Source organism: Canis lupus, chromosome 31 (genome assembly GCF_003254725.2).
Source record: "Canis lupus dingo isolate Sandy chromosome 31, ASM325472v2, whole genome shotgun sequence".
NCBI lineage: Eukaryota > Metazoa > Chordata > Mammalia > Carnivora > Canidae > Canis > Canis lupus.
Window position 1 is genome coordinate 19,936,321 of NC_064273.1, and position 26,567 is coordinate 19,962,887.

General features: G+C 34.0%; 1 long non-coding RNA gene across 1 annotated transcript; it reads right to left on the bottom strand.

Annotated features, from left to right (window-relative positions):
- Positions 1–11,269: 11,269 nt before the first annotated feature.
- On the bottom strand, positions 11,270–24,172 carry LOC112661863 (uncharacterized). Its single transcript, XR_003138048.3, has 4 exons — positions 24,070–24,172; positions 20,877–21,201; positions 13,742–13,923; positions 11,270–11,622 (listed from the first exon to the last, which is right to left on the bottom strand). It is a non-coding gene; the product is annotated as an uncharacterized LOC112661863 (long non-coding RNA).
- Positions 24,173–26,567: the final 2,395 nt, after the last annotated feature.

Below are 26,567 nucleotides of genomic sequence, written 5' to 3' on the forward strand. Positions count from 1 at the left end.
AATGTATTGGATATTATACCCCTTTTTAAAGAGTTTTATCTTAAATAATACAAAGTACATTTTGACAGGACCTTTAAGTTTCTAATTATCTTAAAAAGAACTTCCTTATAAAGTTTGTATTCCTGAAACTATTTCTCTTCAGTCATTTCTCCATATTGTTTTTCATTTGCTTCTCTTTTTACTTTTATTTTATCTGGACAAAATCTAGAGTAGTACTGTTTAATTTCATGAAAATTACTAGTTCAGGGAGAATGTGGTCAGCCATAAATGAGGTATGCCAATACAAATATTCTATGGTTTGTTAAGTCCCTTGACATTAATAATCATTTGCATACATGGATAAGAAAAAATAGTTACCTAATGGTAATTATAACAAAAATAATAATAAAGGTGATTTGCATTTATTAGGTTCTTGCTATGGAGGAGAGAATGTTTTAAGTCCTCCACATGTTTGAATTTATTAAAATAGGTATCTGGCAGTGAATCAGATTTGAGAAAATTTGAACCATTTTGGCCCTTGTCTGTTCTTTTATTTGAGGTCAGTGGATCAGAAATTACTAATCTGGCATGTATTTTTATATTTGATCAAGTTTCACTCTAAGGATGTCTGGGTCAGTTGTACAATACAACTGAATAATCCATTTAAAGTTAAGGAGAACCATATTTTTTCTTTCAGTTCCAACATTTGTTTTTCTATTAACGCTTATGTCAGTGTGATTTGGGGGCTGACTCTGAAAATAGAAATACTGTAGTCATCAATGACTTTAGAAAAAAGAGTTGAAAAATCAGCTGTCTTTTGCTTCTGTGGATTTTATTCATTCCTGATATTTACAAAGTAATACACATTCAAAGCAAGCTAAGGATGCAGAGATGTGTTCTGAACCACATGGAGCAGGTTTGCTTACACAGCAAGAACTCTCTCATCTCTTGCTTCCAGCAGTTGAGATTTTGTTAATTCCTTAGGCTAATTCAAATATTGATATTTTTCAGCACTGTTCATTTTGCAGTCAGGGGACAATAGAAGGAAGAAAAGAGAGCACATCAGCAAATCGTATACGTTCAAAAGAAATATTTGTATCTCAAGCAATAGCTTTGAGCTCCAAAGAGAACAATTCAGGGGCAAGTGTGAAATAACGATTTGTTCAAAACCTTAAGGGCTGTGTTCTTTTCCCACTCCAGAAAAATATATTATTTATAACAAAGATTATAACACAAAGTTAATTGAAAGTTTTTTTTAAATAATGGTACATATATTCATTAAATTCTAAATGCGAGTTTTTATTATTTTTAATTTGATTTCTCTGTTTCCATACAGTTTAGTATCACTACAGCTTCCCCTTTAAAAAACTCTGTGAATGCAATTTCCTTCATGGTTAATAGTTATTCTTCTCAAGAAGAGAGATAATTTGGAAAATGTTGAAGAATAGGATGGCCTTGATGCTTTTAGTCCAGAAGGTTCTTTGAGGTGAAACCCTCCTGGGGGGCTCTGCTGATCCCAAATGTTCCATCAGCCTTGCAAAGTGTCACTTCTAAGTAGTTATATCTATTTCTTTTCCCATGGTGGAAACAATATACATTTTTTACGCTTGAGATTTTCATAAAATGGAAAATCAGAAGACTTCGAATATCAGTTTTAAGAAAAATCCATCACAATTCTTACTTTCATCAGTTGTGGATGCACACATAGGTACCTGTGTATTTATAGTCAACCTATGTAGCTCTCTCTGCTAAGGCAGATGTTACCGTGGAGACAGTGGACTTCTTTGATATTCGAGCAGGCTGGCCACTTTTATTACTCATTGATAAGTGACTTGAGCTAATATAATTAGTGTAAATTATTCAAAGACTCCAATAAAATCCATCATAAACTCAACAAATCATATTTTCAATTTTTAATTTTTGTGTAAAACAATCATTAGAAAGTATGTGAGTCTGTTACTTGACAGTAGATGTTCACAAAATTAAACACAAAAGTATAAAATTATATATGTTTTATCTATGTATATATCCTTGATGATGCTGAACTTACTGCTCTCAGTTTTAAATGCATTTATCAGGTGTGCAATAAGGATGCAGAAATTTGTTTCTACTTCTTGCCTTATGATCCTCTGCTTTCAGATTCCCTTTGTATCCAAACTACTCAGTAGCATTTATATGGTATACTCAATCCTATGAATGAAAAAAATATCCAGTGAAATCTTTCCAATTATGAATTTGACGTGTAGAGGAATTTGTCTTTTAAAAAGAGGTACCTTATGGAAGTTTTAACCCCCAAAAAAGCCCTTAATGGAAGTAGGCCAGAACCTGTGTCATCTTTTCACTGGAAGTATTTTAGGGGATGGGCTGACCTTCATTTGTAATAAGACACTGCTATTATCAAAGTCAATGTTTGTCTTATAAGTTGGAGCTTTGTTTGCACAAAAGCAAACGATTCCAGAAGGAAATAATTTCATGTGTGCAGGCAATTAAGTCTTGATAAAAAAAGAGAATCCTCTTAGGTATGTAACCACTTATGTCAATTCAGCCCCAGCAAAATTTTCAGTGTTATTCCCTTGGATGTAGTGTAGACTAGGAAATAAAGTGAGATCCTTAAATGCTAAATAGGGATTTGAGGTCTGTCACCTAATGCCATTTAACTCAGAACAACAGAGTCTCTGAGATTGTTTCCTCACTTTTTTGCAAATTTCCAAATCTAAAAACGATTCCTCTTTTCTCACACAACTTGCCTTCTCACACACTTTGTTGAAACCATATTTTTCTTCTCTCTTGTTTGCTATCTCTTCTCTTTCCCTTTTCTTCTTCAATTTCTATAGTTTTTCCCCCTTTCCTTCAATTTCGTTGTTCCTGGAAGTTTCTTGTTTAGTTTTCTTCTCTTTTTCATCTAAAAGCTATCTCTAGACCAGAAATTCATGATTACTTCTTATGTCATGTACCTGTTTGGCAGTCTAGTGAAGCCTACGAACCCTTTCTGAGAATGACTTTTTGATTCATGAAGTAAAATACAAAGATAATAAAGGTGATTCATGAAATAAAATACAAAAGTAATAAATAAAATTCCAAAAACATTTTAAAATACTTTATTAAGAGAAATTTAAAAATTCAGAGACAAGTCTAATAATTACCATAATTTTAAAATAGGGATAATCATTAATAATACAGAATAATGCAGTAACTATAATGTGATACAAAAGTGTCTGTGATTTATGTTGGTGAAAAAGCAGACACTGTTAATATTACTGTGATCTATTGCCTATATTAATAAATTAAAGGAAATTGAGTTTTTAAGAGGTTAGTGAAAATAATGATGAATTTTTTTCTAAGTTCATAGCCCCATAATTTCTGTGTATGGATCCCTTAGCTTAAGATGACATGTTCCAGATCCTTTCTTCCCTCCATCCTCTATTTACTCATAGTTCTTATCATAATGCTTTGTAATAAATGATTTATTGTCTTTCTTACTAATATGACTGGTAACTTCTTGAGGGCATCAAACGTTTTTTTTTTGTTTGTTTGTTTGACAATTTAGCCAGAGTCTAATCAGCAAATATTTTTGAACAAGTAAATCAATCTTGATTTTATTCCTTCTCTTCTGTCTTGAAATCTAGGTCTCCTTAGGCCATGGCTAGTAAGATCCATTCATTCCTATCATGAGGCTGGGGTGTGATGCAGCACAACAGCTATTTGAAAGTCCTAAAGAACCTTATACAACACATTGTTACCAAGACTATTAATTGGGTTCTCTCCCATGTCTTCCCTCAACTAAATAAATCAGCCTATTTATGTCCATAGTAAATCAAATAAGGAAAAGTCAAAATATTCTCACTTAAAGAGAAAGAAAAAGGCAAAAGAAGCTATTTCTGTTTAGCTCTGCTTTATTACATAGGAAATATAACACAAAAGAGAATAATGGGAAATTCTAGCCAAGCCAAGGCAAATTTAAGCCCAAGTCCCACCAATATACAGGAGAAAAATAATATAATGACACAGTTCTAATATTCCTGACATATACCCCCTTAACAAAAGTAAGTTATCAAATGCTTGGGAGTGAGATGCCTAAATTTGTTGCCATATACAAGAGCTATAAGCCCTTGTTGTAAAGTCTCTCAAAGCATAATTCTATCACAGAAATCATGTACCTTGTGATATTCAAAAACAATTTCCACCTAAAAAATCTTCAAAATCAATTGCCAAAAGCTTAAATGACCACTCGATACTTGTGAAAGCATTAAACATCAAATAAGGTTTAAGACGGTAGGCTCAAGATTGCAACAGTCATTTGGAACGAAATTTCTATCTCTGGTTCTTTTTTCTTAAAATTTACAATGTTGATTATGAGCAATGTGTCTGATTCAGAAACATCAGCCGACTTGGAATTACAACTTGCACCGCTGGGTTTGTTTGCAAATAAAATAAAACCAAGTAAAAAGCAGAGACATGATTATAAAAGATACTAGAATGTGGGAAAGAGATTAAACACTATTAAAATATTATTCCTAGGAATTAGAAATAATTTATAATTAATAATCATGAAATGCTGAAACAAATTAAAATTTCATTAATGAACAGGAATAATGAAGTAACATAAAAAAGATTGGGCTTGGGTTTTTCTACCACTGAAGATTAATAATTGCCTAAGGTCTATATTCAGAATTAAGACACACATTTGGTTGAGGGAAAGATAATTTATAGGGTGTGCAAACACTCTGTCATCTTGGACTGCAATCATGACATGAGCTAGATGCAATTTTCATTTCACTATCACTGGAGTCAGACTATTTCCACTACTGCCTATTTCATTATATGTACTAGAAAAAATAAAATGTGTCTTCCTAGAGGAAAAAAATGCAAAGTAAAAAAAAAGGCTTATTAAAAAAATAACAGTCCTCGGGAATACAAATGTTTAGTACCATATTGTCAAGTTAGTTAAGAAAAATTAACATCTAAAAGGGTCTAGTCCTTTAGGAAAGAACCAACAATAAGAAAGACAGACTTCCAGAATGATTTTTTTAAACAGTATTGTATAGGTACGGTGATTTACTATGGTTTTATTTTGTCAAGACTTCAAAAATCATTTTATTGGGTTTACATTCTGGATATCACATATGTGAAATAGTAGGTTGCTTACTTTATTTGCACAACAACAATATAGAAACTCTTTTTAAGAAATTGTATGTGGTATATCAGGATTCATTTTAAAAATAAATGTGTGAATTTTATAATATTAAAAAATAAGTTATAATATGTGCTCAGTTTTGTTCCTAAATTTCCAATTACAAATTATCAGTGCCCATTGACAGTGTTTCCCTAGATGGATTATCTGTTTCAGGTAGGAAACTCTTCAGGCTCCCTGAGCTACTCTGCTCAGAGAAGAGAGCTCCTCTTCTCTGATATACCAGCCAATGATATACCAGCCATTCGTCATAATGGATCCCATCTTGTCTCACAATTACTGTAGAGTAGAATTTTCTTTTTTTTTAAATTATTTATTTACTCATGAGAGACACAGAGACAGAGAGAGGCAGAGACATAGGCAGAAGGAGAAGCAGGTTCCTCTCAAGGAGCATGATGTGGGACTTGATCCCTGACCCCAAGATCACACCCTGAGCTTCAGGCAAACACTCTACTGCTAGCCAGCCACTCAGGCATCCCTAAAGTAGAATTTTCTATTCATTGTTATGTATGGAAAATTAAGGATAAATTATTTAACCAAAAAATTTTTAAAGATTTTATTTATTTATTCATAGAGACAAGAGAGAGGGGGGCGGGGCAGAGGCACAGGCAGAGGGAGAAGGAGGCTCCATATAGGGAGCCTGACGTGGGACTTGATCCAGGGTCCCCAGGATCACACCCCGGGCTGCAGGCAGCACTAAAACGCTGCGCCACCAGGGCTGCCCTATTTAACCAAAATTTTTAAACCGAATCTGTTTGAGTCCAGAATGTATCTTGCATTCTAGTCTATTATATGATGCATTTGGTCCTTAATGTGTCTGAGACATTAATACTGCTCATTTCAACAATATCACTATTTATTATTGCTTATTAAGTAAGGACTGCCCGAGGTGGAATAAAATCTTTAACCAGTCATTAATAAGACAAGTATTTACTATAACTATGAGCAGAAACGACTGTCAGCAAATTGAAAAAAATATTCTGTAGTAGAAAATACGACAAATTCTTGTTTGTTTTTAGGAATCCTTACAATAATACCTAACATTTATTAAGCAGATCAGTTATTATGTGTTGTGGCTGTCCTAAGATATACATATATAAGTACATGTATGCATCTGTAAATGAATATATACAGAGATTTTTTAATTAGTCTTATTCACAATTCGATGAGTTATTTGTTACTATGCAAATTTAATAGATATAGAAATCAAAGCATGGAAAGATTAAATGCCTTATCCAAGACTACACACCTAATATGTGATATAGGAGCATATGTACCTAAGTAAGCAATCTCACTCCAAAATCTATGATTTTTAACACTTAGCAGGATGTCTTAATATTTTGTTGTCTGAAAGTAGAGAAGTTTGTCATTTCCTGTTAACAAAATTGCTTACTTTTATGTACATGCAATCTTAGAGTGCAGTGGATCAATACCATGGCCAGGATAAAAATCACATGCGTACACATGCAAAAAGAAAAAAAAAAAAAAAAAACTTCTCTTTCCATCTTCCAGGGAAACAACTATAAAAATGTTCAAGAATCACATTAGAACTTCACTGGGAAGTGGCTCAGTGTAATAAAAAAGTTTTGGGAACTGTGTTTGAGATTCACAGATCAAATAGCAGTGTGATGATGAGTAAGTTATTTTACTTTTCAGGTTCTAATTTTTTAGCTGTAAAATGTGAAATAATATCCATCTTACGATATTTTGTGAAAGAGAAATAATACATGTAAAAAAGTTGCCATTTTTTAGACAAAACAATGTATGACAAACAATGATGAATACATGCATCAATGAGAAGTAACCAGCAGAATTTATTTTTGTTTCCTTTGAAAATGTAAATACTGACACATTGGAAATGGGGATTTTAGTTTCCAGCATTACCTTTTTAGCAAGAGTAGACTATCTGCAGTGGACTTTTCCCCAAGGAGAGCCTATAAAATACTGGGAAAGTTATAGGCTCTCTTATAATGGAGAAAGGGAACAAAAAGCCTCAAAGAGTCCCAAATACAAAATATACCTTCATGTTCTCAGTGCATTTTGAGTTACAGTAGACCCCAAGGAAAACAGCACGAATCTATTGAAAGCACTAAGTTAAGGCTTTATGACCACTCTGGGTAAAGTTCTATTTGCCCTGTATACAATGTAAATATAATCCCACTATTTATTCCATATATTTTAGTTGCTAAAACACAGTCAGGATCTCTGGCTCTAAGAGAAATGGGTTTTTGGTAGTAAGAATCTGTATTATCAACTCAAAATAAAAGAGCAATTTATCTATGAACCGATCACACATTAGGGAGAAAACTACTGTTCTAAATTATGTAACAGGAGTAAAAAAGTGATTCCAAGAAACTTCTAAGTCATCATTCAGAATGAAAGTTTTAAGTTTACTTAAATCATCTATGGCTTGTATAGACTTAGAGGATAACAAAATATTTTCAAAGTGCTGATCACACCCAAAAGTTGCATATATATCCTCAGAAGTATTTGAGTTGGGATATAGAAGAGCAATGTGGAGCGCTGCTTGCATTTAAATCTGCCATATTTGTTGTAGAAAAGAAACAGCCATATGGCCTTTATATCAAAATACTGGTCCTTGAAGACCGCCATTTGCATTTGCAACTCCTTTTTAATTTAAAATAAGCAGAGATGGTCTGTGCTTATGTTAATTATCCATGTCTTTCTGAATTAATTTCCTCAGACTCTGATTTTTTTTAAAAAATAGTATACATTTTATTTTTTTTTATTCTGTTTTGGTTTTTTTTTTTTTTTTTTTTTAAAGAAAGACGATGCAGGGCAAGAAAAGAATACACTAAGTTATAGAGGTGTTACTTTTAGAAAAATAAATTGATTTCAGAAGAAGTATATAGAGTAAATTGTGTTTCTCAAAAAAGTTGAGAAACACTTTTAGTTATCACCTATTGCATTGGCACACTACAAAAGTTTTCCATACTGGTTGCTGGTGAGACTGTAAGGAAAAGACTCCCTGGAGAAAATGCAAAATGGTTCAATCTCTGTGTAGGAGTTTGGTAATATCTAGCAAAATTACATATACTTTTCCACTTTGATCCAGCATCCCACTTCTAGGAAACTGCCATCAAAATGCAAAAGGACAAATGCAAGGCTATTCACACTGACACGCTGATTGTCATAGCAAAAGACAGACCATCACCCAAATGTTGATAAATATGAAACTGGTGGTTAAATTGTGGCAGATACACATAATGGAGTGCTGGATAAGTAAAAAGTGGAGTAAGGATGTCTCTCCTATAATACTTAAGGGTGACCTCCAGGATATATTGATAAGTTAATAAAAAGCAAAGCTGAGAAAAAAATATTATTCAGAATTCATCATTCTTAGTTATGTATTTATAAAATTCTATGATGTTTTTATAGTTTTATAAAGTTTTTAATATTTGGGCTGTGTCCTTATTTATCATGGGACTGAGAATGTTATTTCATAAAGATTTTCCCAATTTTGTTACACGATGAGAATTTAAACTTGGAAAAATAAACTTACTAGATTTATTTTGCATGTCTTATACCAAATTCCAAATACATTTTGCTGGATGTGATAGTCATCCTGAAACTACATTAAACAATATTAAATCCAAAGTTCATGGTTTATGCATAAACTTTTTTTCATTTTACACTTAAATCTTATTTTCCACGGTTATTTACTTAGATCCTATGTTTTATCTCCAACCCATGTGATCATTTCTGATTTTGAAAGGAATGCCACATACACTGGTAAATTTCATTACATGGACAGCCATTATAGGAAGTTCATTTCACCAATCTTTTATAATTTTTCAGTTATTTATAGTCAACTATCACCTAGTTTGTCCAACCATGTAAATGCTTGTTATTTTTTGATTATATGAAGCACTGTTGTATTGTTTTGTCAAACAACATACAGAAGTTATAAACTATAATGGACCATGAATTTTTTTCTAAGTTAAGCTTTGTTGACAAATGGAGAATATGTGTATAACTTAAGTTACATATATTTTTGAAAATAGTATAGCAATTTCAATAAATTTGAACTTCTTTAATAATAATATAACAGATGTACTAAAACAAACATGCAGCTAAGAAATATTTCAAATTCAGGGTTTTTGCAAAGTGTTCTTGGTGTCAACTTTTTTCAGGGGAAAGATAAACACAGCAGTTTGCAGAGAGATTTTGAAAAATGACATTTTCTAATCTCTAATCAAGCATTCTTCACTGGCTTCTTCTGGAGTTGTCCACTAGCAGGAATAATTCTAAGGAGAATGACATTTACCATGTAAACTTGACCAGGGTGGATCACAAAAGGAAGCTCTCCAGGCATGCAAAATCCTTATTGTTTATTAGACTAATTAACTGTATAAGACTAGATAAGCAACTATTCCTTACATATTGTCAAAATCATCAGTTAATATTTAATTATAAAGACTGTTTTTTCAAATGAATTGTTAAGTTTACTTAGGTTAGTAAACCACCCTAGCTGATTTAGTAATTTCCACTCTTCCACTGTACTTTATCTTACATTGATCATGACAGAATTTTTGATTGCTAGGAAGAAATTTAACTAAGTAACCATGATCACAGCTACACCAATGCCCCAAATATTATTTTAAAAGTATGTGAAAAGATATGCTCTTTATTTGAAAAGATATGCTCCAGTTTTACATAAGCAAACCACTCAAATATAAAGTTCAACTTTGGATAACTCACATAAGTATCTCCTAGGGAAAGGAAATATTATACAGCATAAGACAAAAATATTTTCTTTCCAGTTGGGCATTAGTAGTTGTAAACTTTTTGAATGAATAGTTCCTCTCTGACACTAACACTTGCACTCAAAATCTAATTAGTTTTTGCTGATGCAACGAGAGATTTTATCAATTCTAAACCAAGTCCCCCACCCCCCACCCGCTGCACTAGTAATATATATTTGAAAGAAGTGTGGTTTAGAGAGTACTAAATCCAAGATCTTACCATGAACTTGTTCTAATCACTGGAATTACCTAGTAGCCTGTCTACCAATGTGGTCAACTTGTCAGACAAGGAGATGAGGATTATGATTACATAACACATTACTTCTTGATGTATCCCATCAACTCAACAGGACATACAGTGTGTAGGTCTTATTTTGATTCCTTTTTCACTGAAATATGGTTATGTGGGAAGTATTACTATAAATCTTTTTGTACCTGAAGTATTAACTTCGCCATCCAGAGAATTTTCTCTGGAAAAAAGAGAAGTTTAATAAATCAATATCATACTGCTTTTTCACTTCTAGAGATCAGTGAGAAAGCTGATTTTTCCAAGAATTTGACCCATCCAACAGTAGAAAAGCATACATTAATTTCAAAGCTTCTATAAATCTTTGCAAAATGAAGTATTGTCCCTTCAGAAATTTTATGTTCTGATGAGACATTCTAATTGGGCTGCATTTCTAACATATGAGTGACTTTTCATATTGTTGGGAAACGGGAGAAAAAAGATAAAAATAACATTATCTTAAGGCTAAGGAAATCTGGAAAAATTTTAAAAGATTTTATTTATTTATTCATGAGAGACACAGAGAGACCAGAGACATATGTAGAGGGAGAAGCAGGCTCCTTGTGGGGGGCCAGTGCAGGACTAGATCTCAGGACCCTATTTCAAAAGTCCTTCTAGTTATCCTTGTAATCTTTGTGTTAATAGAATTTTGTGTAACTAACCAAGATAGTTAGAAAACAAAGTATGAATGACTTTGTATCACTCTTCCCCAGAAACAAGTACCCATGAAACAAACATCATTTCATAAGTCCCAAAGTTATAGACAAAGATCAATAAGAAAGCATAGAGTGTCTAAAGCATAACTGAGAGAAGAGAAAAAAGACATGGTAGAAACAATGACAATACCAAGAACTCTAGTACACTTGGGCATCTAGCCCATCAAGAGGAAAAAATTGTGTAAGAAAAATATCACTTTGAAGGCAAGACAGCTATTGCTTTTTTGCACACTGGTTGCATACTGGGTGTTGAAGCAACTGTGTTTTATTTTTTCTTACTAGAAATCTGATTATAGGGTTTATCCAATATAGATACAGTCTCTGTATGAAGAAGGGATGCTTATAGATAGCTACAAACAATTTATTTTTTTCTTTTTTTATTACCTTAATTAAAAACATTTTATGGCTAAAAAATGCTAACCATCATTTGAGCATTCATGGAGTTAAATTTCTTTTTCTCTGGGAGAAGGTCTTGCCTTGATGTTGATAGCTGTTGACCGATTAGAGTGGTTAATGAAGGCTGGGGTGGCTGGGCATTTTTTTAAAAAATGAGATGAATGAAGTTTGCTGCTATTGACTTCTCCTTTCATGAATGATTTCCTTGTAGGATATGATGCTGTTTGATAACAATGCTGACTTTTTTTATAGACTCTCTCCACTTCCATTATGGTAGTCACCACGAGGCTGCAACCAAAGATTAATCTCTTTAATTGCACATAGTGAATGGAGACTGAGCTGCTTTATTTATGAAATTAAATTGCCTTCTTCTTTTAAATTCCTTTGCTTATTTTTGTTGTTATCAGATGATATGTTAGCAAAATGTTGCAGTATTGAAATGTCAATATTCATTTATAAAATTCACTGTGATGCTTTAAACGGACCCAACCAGCATAAAATGATTTGTATGCAAAACACTTAGTGTCTAATCAGAGTCATAAATTTGAGTGAACATTTAATCAATTAGGTTTATGTGAGTCACTGGCAGTTTATAAGATTCTGTGATGATACAAAATGCAGAATAAATAATACATATATTAGGAATTTTCCAAATTAAATTCACTGAATGAGTTTGTTGCACAAACAATGAACATGCAATTAAAATAGTGGGCCATATTCTACTTCTAAAAGGCAATTTAAAAACTGGTGAATCATAAGATATTAAAAAAAATAACTTTTCTTTTCTAAAAATCTTGCCTTATTTTACTTTTGCCTGGTAGACACATGGAAGGTATCACTTATACGAAGTTTCTTAAATAATATACTCTAAATATGTTAACTTCAAACATAAGAGTTATTACTATGAAATATTCATGTGATGATTTTACTCATTCTCTGTATCAATTAAATGAAGTGTAATATTCCTGATGTGCAAGGGAAATAATTAGAAATCAACACTCTCAATTTTCTTCTATAAATGAATAACGATAAACATTTTATTTGATAGACACTAACAGCAGGATACCAGAGCAGAAATCATTACTTTATCATTCAATGTACTCTAGTCCTAGGACAAATTTTGGAAGCACGGCTACATAGATATTATTAAAAATACCCACCACTGTTTTTAAACTAAGACAGTCAAAAAGAGTATTTTCAGTGCTTTATTCCCTCATCCAACTTCCCTCAGAGTTCTGAGAATTAGACAAGAGGTTATCATGGAAAGTGGGGGTGAAAATGAGTTCAAATTCACTCAAGTTCACTCAAGTTTCTGAGTCAGAGGGAAATTTATATAGGGAATCATGGTGAGGTAACCAAATGGAGAAAAGATAAGACCCAGAAATGTTGTAGTTTTTCTGCTAAGTTTCTTTGTGGCCTTATAAAGCTCAGCCTTTGGGGTTTAATCTTCTCATCTGTAAAATGAAAAGGTAGTACTAGTGTTTAACAAGATAACTTCAGAGTTGGCTTTTGACTATTACTACTTTATATTTTTTAAGCTTTTATTTATTTATTTTAGAGAGAGAATGGGGGGTACAGAGGGAAAGGGAGAGAATCTTAAGTAGACTGAGTCAGAGCCTAACATGGGGCTCAATCTCATAACCCTGAGATCATGACCTGGGCTGAAATCAAGAGTTGGATGCTTAATTAACTGAGCTATCCAGGTGCCTCTGAATATTACTACTTTAATATTAAATAGTGCAAAAAGCTAAGGAATGTAATCAATATAACTTTGCTACAGTAAATTCAGGCATAAGAAGAATAATCTTAGAAGGATGATCTGAGATGTGAGGAATGTAATGAATAAAGAATGATCTGGGGAGCAAGTAAGCTTGTAAAAAACAAATAACTTAGTTGATGTAAGATAATAAAAATATCCTTACAAATGATTATCACAATATGTACAATAACATCAATAATTAATTTTAAAATTAAAAAAAAACACTAAAAATACTAGAAAATAATAGTATATCAGAACAAGGATGATGAGAATAAGTGTTATAAGATCCTTTGTTATTGGGAGGCCTGGGTTGCTCAACGGTTAAGTGTCTGTCTGCCTTCTGGCTCAGAGTGTGATCCTGGAGTCCTGGGAACGAGTCCCACATTGGGCTACCTGCATGGAGCCTGCTTCTCCCTCTGCCTGTGTCTTTGCCTCTCTTTGTGTGTCTCTCATGAATAAATAAATAAAACCGTTAAAAAAAGATCCTTTATTATTAAGGAGAGAAGTTTAATATTTATTAAATGGAATTTGCTAGGTTAGGAACAAATGATAGTTTTAAAGCAACTAGTTGCTATGTGGAAAAATGAAAATGTATACCTAATTTCTATCATGCAGTTTCATAGGGAGGAAATAAAAATAAAACCTCACCAAGTCTTCACATTAAAGATTGAAGTGTAGGGATCCCTGGGTGGCGCAGTGGTTTAGCTCCTGCCTTTGGCCCAGGGCATGATCCTGGAGACCCGGGATCGAATCCCACGTCGGGCTCCCGGTGCATGGAGCCTGCTTCTCCCTCTGCCTCTCTCTCTCTATCTCTCTCTCTCTCTGTGTGACTATCATAAATAAATAAAAATTAAAAAAAGATTAAAAAAAAAGATTGAAGTGTAAAGGCAAATATATATTAGCTTCTATTGCTACATTGAAAGTCACACCATCTTAGTGACTTAAAACAATATCCATTTTTGATCTCACAGTTCTATAGGTCAGGTGTCCAGATAAGCTCAGATACGGTCTTTGCTTAGGTTCTCACAAGATCACATCAAGTTGTTGGCCAGACTGGGCTCTTACCTGGAGGCCTAGGGGGAAAATACTCTTTCAGGATTACTCAGGTTTTTTGGCTGAATTCCGTTCTTTGTAGTTTTAGGACTGAGGTCCCCGTTTCCTTGCAGGCTATTTGCAGGAGCCACACTGAACTTCTAGAGACCTCTACATTTCTAATCATATGGATCCTCCACGATTAAGCTGCAACAGTACACCAAACCCTCCTTGTGCTTTGAAACTCTGACTTCTGCTTCTGCTACCTGGAGGAAATTTTCTGCTTTTAACAGGCTCCTGGTAAGCTCACCAGGAGATTTCTGAATCCCCACCAGGAGATTTCTGAATCTTAAGGTCAACTAACTGGGACTTAAATTATTTCTGTAAAATCACTTCATAACAGTTCCTAGTTTAGTGTTTGATTCCAAGTGACCAGAACCTTGGGTAATGAACATATTTAGAATTATGTCTACTACTCAAAACTTTTAACTATTATTTATTTATTTATTTATTTAGTTTATTTGAGAGAGAGATAATGAAAGAGAGCTTGGGGAAGGGAGGGGAGAGGGAGAAGGAGAAGTAGACTCCCTGCTGAGACTAATACCTGAGCCAAAGGTAGATGCTCAACTAACTGAAACACCCAGGAGCCCCAAATTTTAGTATTTTAAGAAAAAGTATGAAAGAAGACATGAGGTACTAAAAATAGATAAATTATTAGATAACACAAAATGCAAAGCCTCTTTTATCCAAATTCCTTAACATAGAGAAGTCATTTCCAGTACTTAAAACTGACAAAAAAATAGTATCCAAAATATAGAAAGAAGTCTACAAATTAAGAAGAAAAAGTACAATAGCTCGATACAACAATAATGGCCAAAACATGATCAGACATGTTACAAAACAGGCCATCTGTAAAGTTTTTTAACAAGTCAGAAGATACTCAAAGTTGGGGAGCATGGGTGGTTTGGTTGGTTAAGTGGCTGACTCTTGATGTCAGCTCAGGTCTTGGTCTCAGGGGCACGGAGCCTACTTTAAAAAAAATTTAAAAAGATGCTGAAAGTCATTAATCATCAGAGAAAATGTAAAACTAGGCTTCAGTAACATTCAATATTACCGTATTAGATAAAGCAATTAGCAGCCTACCAAAGTGGTAGATGGCTTATTTAAAACTGGAAACATCTTTAAAAAGCTGCAGAAATGAACATATCTAAACTTAAGCAGAGCCTCCCTCCCAGAAAGAAAAAAAACAAAACAATAAAACCAAACAGTTATACAACTGTCACTGACACCCCCACCCTGCCCCCAGAAGGATTTTCCTATTTGAAAGAGGACTGATTTAGCACTTGGGAGTATGAATTCAGCCACCATAATTTCACCCCTACAGAGAAACTTCCAGTCAGGAAGAAGGCAGATTGCCTCTTCCCATTAGCATCAAGAAGCCCAAGAGAACTTTTCATGTTGATGCCCCCAGCCCTGGAGCCCTGAGGGTTTTTTTTCTTTTTTTTCTTTTCTTTTCTTTTTTTCTTTTCTTTTCTTTTCTTTTTTTTCTTTTCTTTTCTTTTCTTTTTTCTTTTCTTTCTTTTCTTTTCTTTTCTTTTTTTTCTTTTCCTTTTCTTTTTTCTTTTCTTTTCTTTCTTTTCTTTTCTTTCTTTTCTTCTTTTCTTTTCTTTTCTTTCTTTTCTTTCTTTTCTTTTTTTTCTTCTTTTCTTTCTTTTTTTTCTTTTTCTTTTTCTTTTTTTTTTTTTGTTGAGTCATTATATAAACCTTAACTCTGGTTACTTATTAAGTTACTCATTAGTGAGTGCAAATGTATGCAATTATAAATATGCCCTGTCTTTTCTCCTGATAATTTATTATCAGCTAATCCATAGTCCTCTCCCTGCTCAACTCAAAATTAAGATTGTAGGAAAAAATCTTTTTCTCCCCAAAAAAATGGCAAACATCAAGAATTTTAACAACACCTATAGTTGGTGACAATTTAGAGAAAATCCTTATGCAATTGGTGGTGAGAGTATAAATTAGTATATTTGGAAAACAAATTGTCAGTTTTGAAAACAAATTACCATTATTTTATAAATCTGAACTTGAACATATCCATGAGGCCATGCAGTTCCCCATCTATATGGATTTTAGAAAATCTGTGACCATGCAGTTACTCATCTACATGGATTTTAGAAAATCTGCATAAATGCAGCAAGAAGCACAAAAACATGCTTCTTGTGACAAAAACAAGAGTCTTAGGTCATAAAAACTTGTTTATAACAAAAATAAAAAAATCCAAATGTCTGCCTAAAGTAGCATAAATAAAATGTATCTTTTTTATACAGCTTAGTTGTGTATACACACACACACACTCACACACACATGGGATATTCTATACACACACACACACACACACACAGAGCAGGATATTATATGAAACACATCCAAAACTTTACTTTCAGGACAGATTTATACTCTAAAAAATAAGTAATGGCTAATATGTCAACTTTACTGTGCCATCGGGTTCCCAGATGGACAAAGATTATTCTCTATGGTATTTTTAAAATTTTATTTATTTATTCATTAGAGACACAGATAGAGAGGTAGAGACATAGGCAAAGAGAGAAGTAGGCTCCCTGCTGGGAGCCCAATGCTGACTTGATCCCAGGACCTGGGGATCACTACCTGAGCCAAAGGCAGATGCTCAACCATTGACCCAACCATGTACCCTGAATATTCTGTATGTTTCTGTTAATATTTGAACTGGTTTAGCTGAGTAAAGCAAATTATCCTCATATAGTGTGGGTGGGCCTAGCTGGCTGCCTTTGAACTTTTTCTACAACATTGTCTCTTCCTGCATGAAAGTTTTTAAACTTTCAAACTGTAACCTCAATTCCCCCTGGATTTCCTGCACTACCGGTCTGTTTTACAGAATTTGGACTTACCAGCTTTCACAACTACATAAGTTAATTCCTTATAATAAATCTCTCTCTCTCTCTCTCTCTCGATATAGATATATAGATGCTATTGATCTGTTTCCTTAAAGAACTCTAATATGGATCACAATTTTTTGTGGATTATGTAGGCATTGATATTTACTATATTATTAATTAAAACAGAGTGATTCTTAAAATATTTATTTATTAATTGAAAAATAACAATAAGAACTCCATGGTATGTTAGCATCAATGACCAAATTTCATATTAGAAAGTATTTTACCAAAAATATTACTGGTGAAAAGCATACCAAATGCTGGTGAGGTTGTGGAGCAATAGGATTTTGCATTTATTGTTGGTGAGAATGCAAAATGGCACAGACACTTTGGCGCTTCATTACAAAACTGAACATATTTCTTCCATATGTTCCAGCAATTTTGCTCCTTGGTAACCACCCAAAGAACTTGTAAATGTCTGTCCACTCAAAAACTTTTACACATATGTTTATAACAGTATTACTTTTAATTGCCCAAACTTGGAAACACCCAAGATGTCCTTCAGTGGGTGAATGGATAAATAAACTGTGGAATATATAGACAATGGAATATTATTCAGCACTAAAAAGAAATGAGCTATTGGGCCAAAAGGACATGGAAGAATCATAAAGTATATGACTAGGTGACAGAAGTCAGTCTGAAAAGGCTACATACTGTATGATTCCATTTATGTGGCATTCTGTGAGAGGTAAAACTATGGGGACGATAAAAAGGTCAGTGTGTTCCAGGAGTAAGGGTGGGTGAAGGGTGAATAAGTAGAACACAAGGAATCTTTAGGACAGTTTAAATACTCCATATGATATACAGTAATGAAGGACATATGTCATTATACACTCATCCCAACCCATAGAAAGTAAAATACCAAGAGTGAACCCGGAGGTAAATGTAGGTTTATCAGTTGTAACTAATGTGAGAGAGGTTGATAATGGGAGAGGCTGCACATGTGGGAACAGGGTATGGTATATAGGAAATCCCTGTACCTTCTCATCAATTTTGCTATGACCCTAAGACTTCCCTGAAAACATAAAATGTTTAATTGGTGAGAGGAATGGCATTGCTCTACACGTTTGCAAACTTTTTAAAACCTGCCTTTATAAAAAATAGCTGCTTATACCTTCAAACTATTTTTGATATGTTGTTCTGGTGAATTAATGGAGATTTGTTTAACTTATACTTTTAACTTCTACTTTTTAACTAGCATATAAATTATGTGTGTTTAACTTATACTTTTTAACTAGCACATAAATTGTGTGTTCCTTTTATTATCAACTATAACATAAATGGTATTAAAATATATGAATTAGTGCTTTTCTTGTATATTTCTAGCTCTCTTTCAGTCAGTGAAAAATTATTTTGCATCTGCACTCTAACATTTTTCTAAAAAATACTTTTCATCTATTGTACTCAGGATTGGGTACTGCTATAGAGACCACATCTTTCACCATAATGATTTATCTTTTTTTTAAGATTTATTTATTTATTTATTTATTTATTTATTTATTTATTCTTGATAGACATAGAGAGAGAGAGAGAGAGAGAGGCAGAGACACAGGCAGAGGGAGAAGCAGGCTCCATGCAGGAAGCCTGATGTGGGACTTGATCCCGGGTCTCCAGGATCAGGCCCTGGGCCAAAGGCGGCACTAAACCGCTGAGCCACCCAGGCTGCCCTCTCACCATAATGATTTAATCATGAAAGGGGCCTATGTGTCGTGATCAACAGACCAATCAAAAATATGCCTTTCTTTTCTTACCATTATATAATATTCTTAGTATTTGACAATGGTGCTTGAGACTGAGCAACAAATGTACCTCTCCTCCCATGCATCACTTCCAATTTATGCTTCCCACTGCATCCTATAATTGAACGAATGACCTGGCACCCCATCCAGTTACCAAGAGACCAAAATCCTTTAACAAATGACATGCAGATGATAAAATTGTACTTCAAGATTAACACATTCTAAGGCAAACTGAATTCTTCTATCAGCTCCAAAATCACTCCTATGACACTGTTCTCTACCTCAGGAAGTAGAGCTACCATTCATCTAGATGCTTGGGGAAACAAAACAAACAGAACTAATAAGTGAACTAGAACTTGAAATTGTTATCTCTCAGAAACAATCCATCAGCAGTGACTTAGGCTCTGCTTTCAAAATCTATCCCATATGTGATCACTGCCTTCCATCATGTCAGCTAACTACTATAGTCGCAAGCTCCATCATGTTTGTTCAGGACAGCTCAATAGTCTACTAACTGAGGCCCTGCTTCCACTCTTGCTTTGCTCTGCTCTATACAGAGATGAGAAGGATCCTACTAAAATATATATTGGGTCATGTCAGTCTCCTGATCTAAGCCTGCTATTGGCTTTCTGTATCTCTCAAAGGAAAACCTACTGCCTGAATGGTGGCTTCTGTCTACATTGTCATTTCAAATCTATCTTATTCTCACTCCTGCTCAGTCACTTGCTGCTTAAAAAATCCCAAACACCCCCCCACACACACACCCTTTCTTGGACCTAGGCACTTACATTCCTTCTCCCTGAAATGTTTGTTCAGGTGCCTTTCTCCCTTCTTTCATTTCTCTCCAAAAATGCTCTTTCTTCAATGGGACCTTCCTGACTACCTGACAGGGAATACCAAGCTACCCCATTCTATTTCCCATTACCTTGCCTTGCTATAGTATGTATATTTCTACTTATTGTGATGTATTTTATATGTGTATGTATATTTATACATTTAATTTTAAAAAATCTCTTAACTATGTCTATATTTGTGTACACTTTTTATTTATTTATCTTTTTACATATTTATTTTATTTTAGAGAGAGAGAGAGAGAATGAGGGGAAGGGAGGACACACGAAGAGAAAGGGAGAGAATCCACAAGCAGACTCCCTGCTGAGTGAGGAGCCTGAGATGGGGCTCCATCTCACTACTCCGAGATCATGACCTGAGCTGAAATCAAGAGTCTGATGCTTACATGACTGAGCCACCCAGATGCCCTATATGTGTATGCTTTTTAAATTTAAGATCTGTATCCCTTGCTAGTTTGTTAGGATTCTATTTTGTCAACATGTTCATCTCTAATATGTAGAGCAGAGCCTATTCATTTTATTTTTATTATTTTTAAAGGATTTATTTATTAATTTCAGAGAAAAAAAGTATGTAAGTTGAAAGAGATGCCAAGGGAAAGGGGAAGCAGACCTCCCCTCTGAGTGCAGAGACCAATGCAGGGCTCCATCTCTGGACCTGGAGATCATGACCTGAGCCTAAACCAAAAGTCGGTCACTTAACTGACTAAGCCACCCAGGTGACCCAGGGCCTATTTATTTTAAACATTCAGCATATTTTTGTGAATTAATTAATTAATTACTCTATAAGTAAGACATTTCTCTGAATCAACATCAGGTTCCTTAATCTTTGCTCTTCCATAAATTTTACACTTTCTTGTTCCACTGCTCTAAGATAGACATAGATATACATATAGATATAGATTCTTAGCCCAGGCTGCTATAACAAGATACAGACCTTTCTTGACTTACAGTGGAATTATGTCTAGATACACTCATCATAAATCGCAATATCATAAGTCAAAATGCATTTAATACATCTAAGCTATTGAACATTATAACTTAGCCTAGCCTACTTTAAAGATGGTAAGTACCTGAGCCTAGAGTTGGCCATACCATCTAACACAAAGCCTATTTTACAATAAAGTGTTGAATATGTCATGTGATTTATTGAATACTGTACAGAAAGTGAAAAACAAAATGGTTGTACCTTGTAATCACGTAGCTGACTGGGAGGTCAGGCCACTGCCATCGCCCAGGGACACAAGAGAGGGCCATACACCATATTGATTGTTAGCCCAGGAGAATAGCAGAACTCAAAATCTGATTTGCAGTTTCTGAAGAATGCATATCACTTTTGCACCATCGTGAAATAAAAAAATAGTAAGTCAAAACATCCTAAATTAAGGATCATCAGTATCATAAATAGTGTGTCTCAAACACTTCTAGAGGCTGGTAATCTCAGGATCAAAGTGCCAGCAGACTCAGCGTGTGGTGAGATACTTCTTCCAGGTTTGCGATCTTCTTGCTATATCCTCATATGGCAGAAAAAGAGAGATAGGTAACTTTCTAGTTTTGTCTTATAAGGACACTACTCCCATCATGGGAGCTACGTTTCCCTGACCTCCGCTAAACCTACAACCTCCCAAAGACTCCCAAAGACTTTTAATATCATTACAGTAGAGATTAGAGCTTCCACATATGAATTTTTAGAGAATGCATTCAGTTTGTAATATAAATATATATAATTATAATACATGTATACATATACATATATATACATATATATATATTTGCTGGTGAATATATTTATTAATCCTCTTTCCCTCATACCTTATACTTACCATGGCTTCTACTATGCATAATTTTGGTTGCATTATAGACTTTATCTTATGCCTTCACTCTGTGTGCCTCTCAGTATCTATATTACTTGGCAGGTTTGTGTCTACTAACCCCTCCATTTGGTCCACAGCTCAGATTAAGACAGTCTTAAACTAGACACTAATCTGTGGTGAGATGATGCTCTGAGAACAGTTCTTATAAAATTGTGTTCATTATGTAGATTGCTAAGAGTGTATACTGGCAGGAGAAAGCCCTACTTTAAACATAATAGGAAAAATTTTAAATTATGATTTATAATGCATTAGTGATTTATTTATTATTATTTATTATTATTATTTATTATTATCTCAGTTATTCATAATTGAGACATTAGTGTTGACTAGCAATCACACTAAGCTTTATAGTCCATTTATTCTATTTGAAAATCATACCTTTTGCTCTATCCTGAAACTTCCAAATTTACCCCCTATCTTCGTCTCAGCTGACTTTATGTTCTGATTATCTACTGCTGCATAAAGAACCACCATACAATGTAGGGCTTAAACACCATATTCCATCTGACCACAAAGTATTTACAACTCCCCACATTTCCTCTCAATTGTTCTTAAAAATATACCAGTCTCACCCTTAGATCATCTTCCTTCCTTGTATTTTATTATATGCAGCTAAACAATTTGGAATTATATGCAGTTAAACAATTTGGAGATTTGTGTCTAAATATCCATAGTCAGATCCAATAACTCATTAGGTAAAATTTCTATATACCACAGCACAGGCAACAGTTTGATTAGCTTCCTGCCATCCACAAACACTAGTCATCTTTTTTCCCATCCCTCAATAATATTTTTCTCATTTTCTTTAAGTTCTTTGAGTAACTGCAGACTGCCTTTTCCAAGTTGAGTGTTTTATTATTACAGCATCCCATTCCTGATAATAAATTTGTTCCAATATGTGTAAAACACCACCACAAGATGTAGTGGAATATAAAACCAACAGTCCTTTATTTCATTTATGAAAATGTGATTTGGGATCCAAAATGGAAATGGGTTGTTTCTGTTCTACGTGATATCAGTTGGGTGGTTCCAAGTTAGGTCACAAACTGTCAAGTTAGTCAACAGAATTTGACAATAATTATGGATTCCAATGAAGCATGTCCTATATGGGGAAAATGACCAGAAAGGAATCAGATCTTGAACAACTTCCAAAATACTTCACTCTTATTTTACATCCCCAGGACATTACATTGAAAATGGAATCTGCACCCCGACTCCCCAGCTCAGCTTCTTTATAACAAAAGTGAATGAAGAGGAGGTTATTTATTCAAGGTGCCTGTCACATCTACATACTCTGACTCAGAATTTTTCCTGTTCAAAATACTGGAGTAAGGATTTTCCTACACGATATTTTCTTGAGCTGATTCGTAAAATGATAGGTTATAAGTTCTATTAAGTTTCTGAAATTGTATGGAATAATGCACACATGCATTTTTCTTAAGTATAAATCCATAGGAAATGTCTTTGTCCTGAGTAAATTCAATGAGCTATGTCCATATTTTTTTTAGAGTCTTCTCTGCTAGTCAATGTCAATATTCCTCTCCTTTCTAGACCCCTGCCCAGTTTGCATTGTAATATACTAGTTGAGTGGACTTTCTTCTTTTCTACCTTTATCTGAATTTATATCTTCTGTCTAAATTCTATTTGCAATAAAATCTCAGTAATGCTCATCTCTGGTCATTATATCTGCAATTCTCGTATTCTCCTTGGAGTCTGATGTTATATTTTAGTGCTTCAATTATTTTTGTTATTTACCTAATGTGTGCATATATTTGACACAATAATGACATTGGTTAAATGTGTGTTAAATGATTGACTTAGCATATATTTTGTCTTCCAAATTAAATTATAAGCACATGATCAGAGAACATTAAGTGTTGTTAGATATTAAAAAAAAAAAAAAAAGGATCTCATGGGTGGCTCAGACGATTAGGCTTCTAACTTCTGATCCTCAACTCAGGTTTTGATATTAGGGTTGTGATTTCAAGCCCCACATTGGGAAAGCCTACTAAATTTTTTTTAATTGAAAATAAATGAATGAGTTATCTGTGTGTGTGTGAGAGAGAGAGGAAGACAAAGAGAGAGACAGGGACAGAGAGAAGATAAAGAGACAAAACAGAAGGTGTCCTTGAGAACTGATGGAGATACTTTATGTTTCTAAATGATCAGCTTTCTCCCAGATTTAAATCCTATGATAGTATGATTCAGTTTTTTTCCCTTTTCGAAGACAGATAAGAAAATGTTCATGTGTTATAGCTGTTTTATTTTTATTTACATTTCAGATCACTTCCTATCTCTTAAGTTTGATAATGCTAATATTAAGCATGAAAAATGAACCTTCAATTAGCTAAGCGTTTTTCATTATTTGTTTTAATTTTAAATATAAACGATCATCTTAGTTGGCTTCAATTTCTGTAACAAAATTCCATACACTGAGTGACTTAAACAGCAAACATTTCTTTCTTTTTTTTTTTTTTTTTTTTTTTTTTGCAAACATTTATTTCTTACAGTTTTGACAGCTCTGATGTCCAAGATCAAGACACTGGCAGATTCAGTTTCTGATGAGAGCCCTCCTCCTAGCTTGTGGATGGCTGCCTTCTCATTGTGTCCTCACATGGCAGAGAGAACTGAGAACTCTGATTCTTGTAAAAGGACACCATTCCATCCTGGGGTTCCACTCTCATGACCTCATCTAAATTCAATCACTTGCCAAATGCCTCACCTCCTACTATCACCACTTTGAGAGTTACGGCTTGGACATATGAATTTTGGGAGGACACAAACATTCAGTCCATAACAATAACTTAGATTTATTTGTAGGGAAGGAGCTATTCATGGAGGAATAACTAAAATGTATAAAGGAAGGTTGAATGTTTAAAGAATAAGTTCTAATGGATTTAATAGCTAATATCAGGGTTAGATCAGTCACAAATGAGTTTCCAGAGCTCTATCATTCTTATAAGTGTTTGTTTGTTTGGGTTTATTTTTGTCTTGTTTTTTTGTTTTGTTTTGTTTAAGTAGCCTCCATTCCCAGCATGGCGCTCAACGTGGGGCTTGAGATCAAGACCTGACCTAAAATCAATAGTCGGACGCAAAACTAACTGAGCCACCCAGGCACCCCCCTCATCTTTGTAGGTTTGAAGAGTTGAGTCAAGGTGCCTCAATTGTCCTTGGCAGCAGTAGCAATGGTGACTCTCTTTCCTCTTGGAAATTTGGCTGCATGCAAGCTCTCCTCAGTAGTGCTCTTACTGCACTGATTCCATCTGTTAACAGGTGTCTTATCTCTTTTGCTGGATACTCCCTATGTCAATATTGGGTAGCTCCTGGAAAGAACATGAAATCATTCCTCCCTCCCCTTTCTGTTTGTTTCAAAATCGGATTTAAGAATGTCAACATTCAGACTTCAGAGGCTGCTGCTTGTGGACCGAGTCCTGATCAGGGAACCCCTGAAACAAACAATGCTGATAATGTCATGTTGTAAAAGTGAGATGTATACAACAGAGAGAATATGATAATATAAAGTGGTAAGAATACTTCCATGCTAGTTATGAGAATGTGAAAAGATTATTTCCTTGAAAGTTATTTGTGAGATCTGATCATGTCTATAACCAATACACATTTCTAATGCTAGGTATAGAACAGGCACTCAATATCTCATTGTGGTGTTCTTGTAGTTGTTTCTGAATGGATACATACAGGTAATTTCACTAGATACTGTTTTGAGTAATAATAAAATATTTGTACACACAGCATATGCATAGTGTTTGATAGGAAGAGAAGATAATTAATTAGTACTCATTTTACATTTAGCACTTTTGGGCACTGACAGTGTGCAATTGCTCTACTAAAGAACAATAAGAAAACACAAGTAGCTTCTATTTTACCCAAACATTATATTAATTTCTCGTGGATTGGTCAAATATAATAAAGTCTTTTTTACTAACATCTCCCAGAACACATTGTACTTCTTACATTTAACAATGGCAAGACTTTTCACTATAAGGTTTAGATTAGATTTTGCCACACAATAGACAATTCCTAAGGCAGCCTATAATTCCAATCCATTAGGCTAATAGATTGCAGCTGCTGTGAGCAGTAGGCATGTCATTTTTTGATAATGAAATCTAGTAACACATAGAATATAAAGATAAATAAACTGAAAAATGACTTTATACAGCTCATATAAAATGGTTATCTTTTTAAATAAAAAGTCTTATTTTTTTTTCTGTAAAATCCTATTAAATATGGATGGCCAACAGAACTTCTAGAACATTAACTTCTAATACATATGAATAATTGCATTATAAAATATTCAAGAAAGTCACCAGAGTAATAGATATTTTTTAGAAGTCATGTTTAATCAATATTTTTTATTTCCTTCCTTTCAATTTCTGCTTTTATAAATCTATTAGAATTACTCATCTTTCCTTATTTATTACTCCATTTGTCATTATAGATTTTGTTTCCCCAAAGCGTGTCATGCTACCAAATTGTTAAAGCTTTCTTAGTAGAGCCCACCTGCTTACAGGAAGAGTGAAACACGATATTACAGCAGAGCTGCTGGAGTCAATTATTTTAACTTTTCTGAGTTCTTAGTACCATTTCAAGGAAAACAAATTACATCCTCCTTAAATTCATTTATTTAAATTGAAAAAAAAAGAACTAGTTATATGCTTTATATTATGTCTAACTTTAAAAAATATTTTATCTATTTGAGAGAGAGAGAGTGTACAAGCTGGGGAGAGGGGCAGAGGTAAGGACAAAGAGACTCCCTGCTGAGCAAGGAGCCCAATGAAGGGCTTTATCCCAGGATCCTGAGATCATGACCCTGAGCTAAAAGCAGATGATTACCTGATTAAGCCCCCTGGGCACCCCCATTTAATTTTTATGATCCCAAAACTGAAATTCCCTCTCTTGGTTGAGATGAGCAGGAAATGCAAAACACAAAACCCACCAATTTTAGTCCTTAATGGACTTTCCCTTAAGAAAAGAATTCAATTATGCAG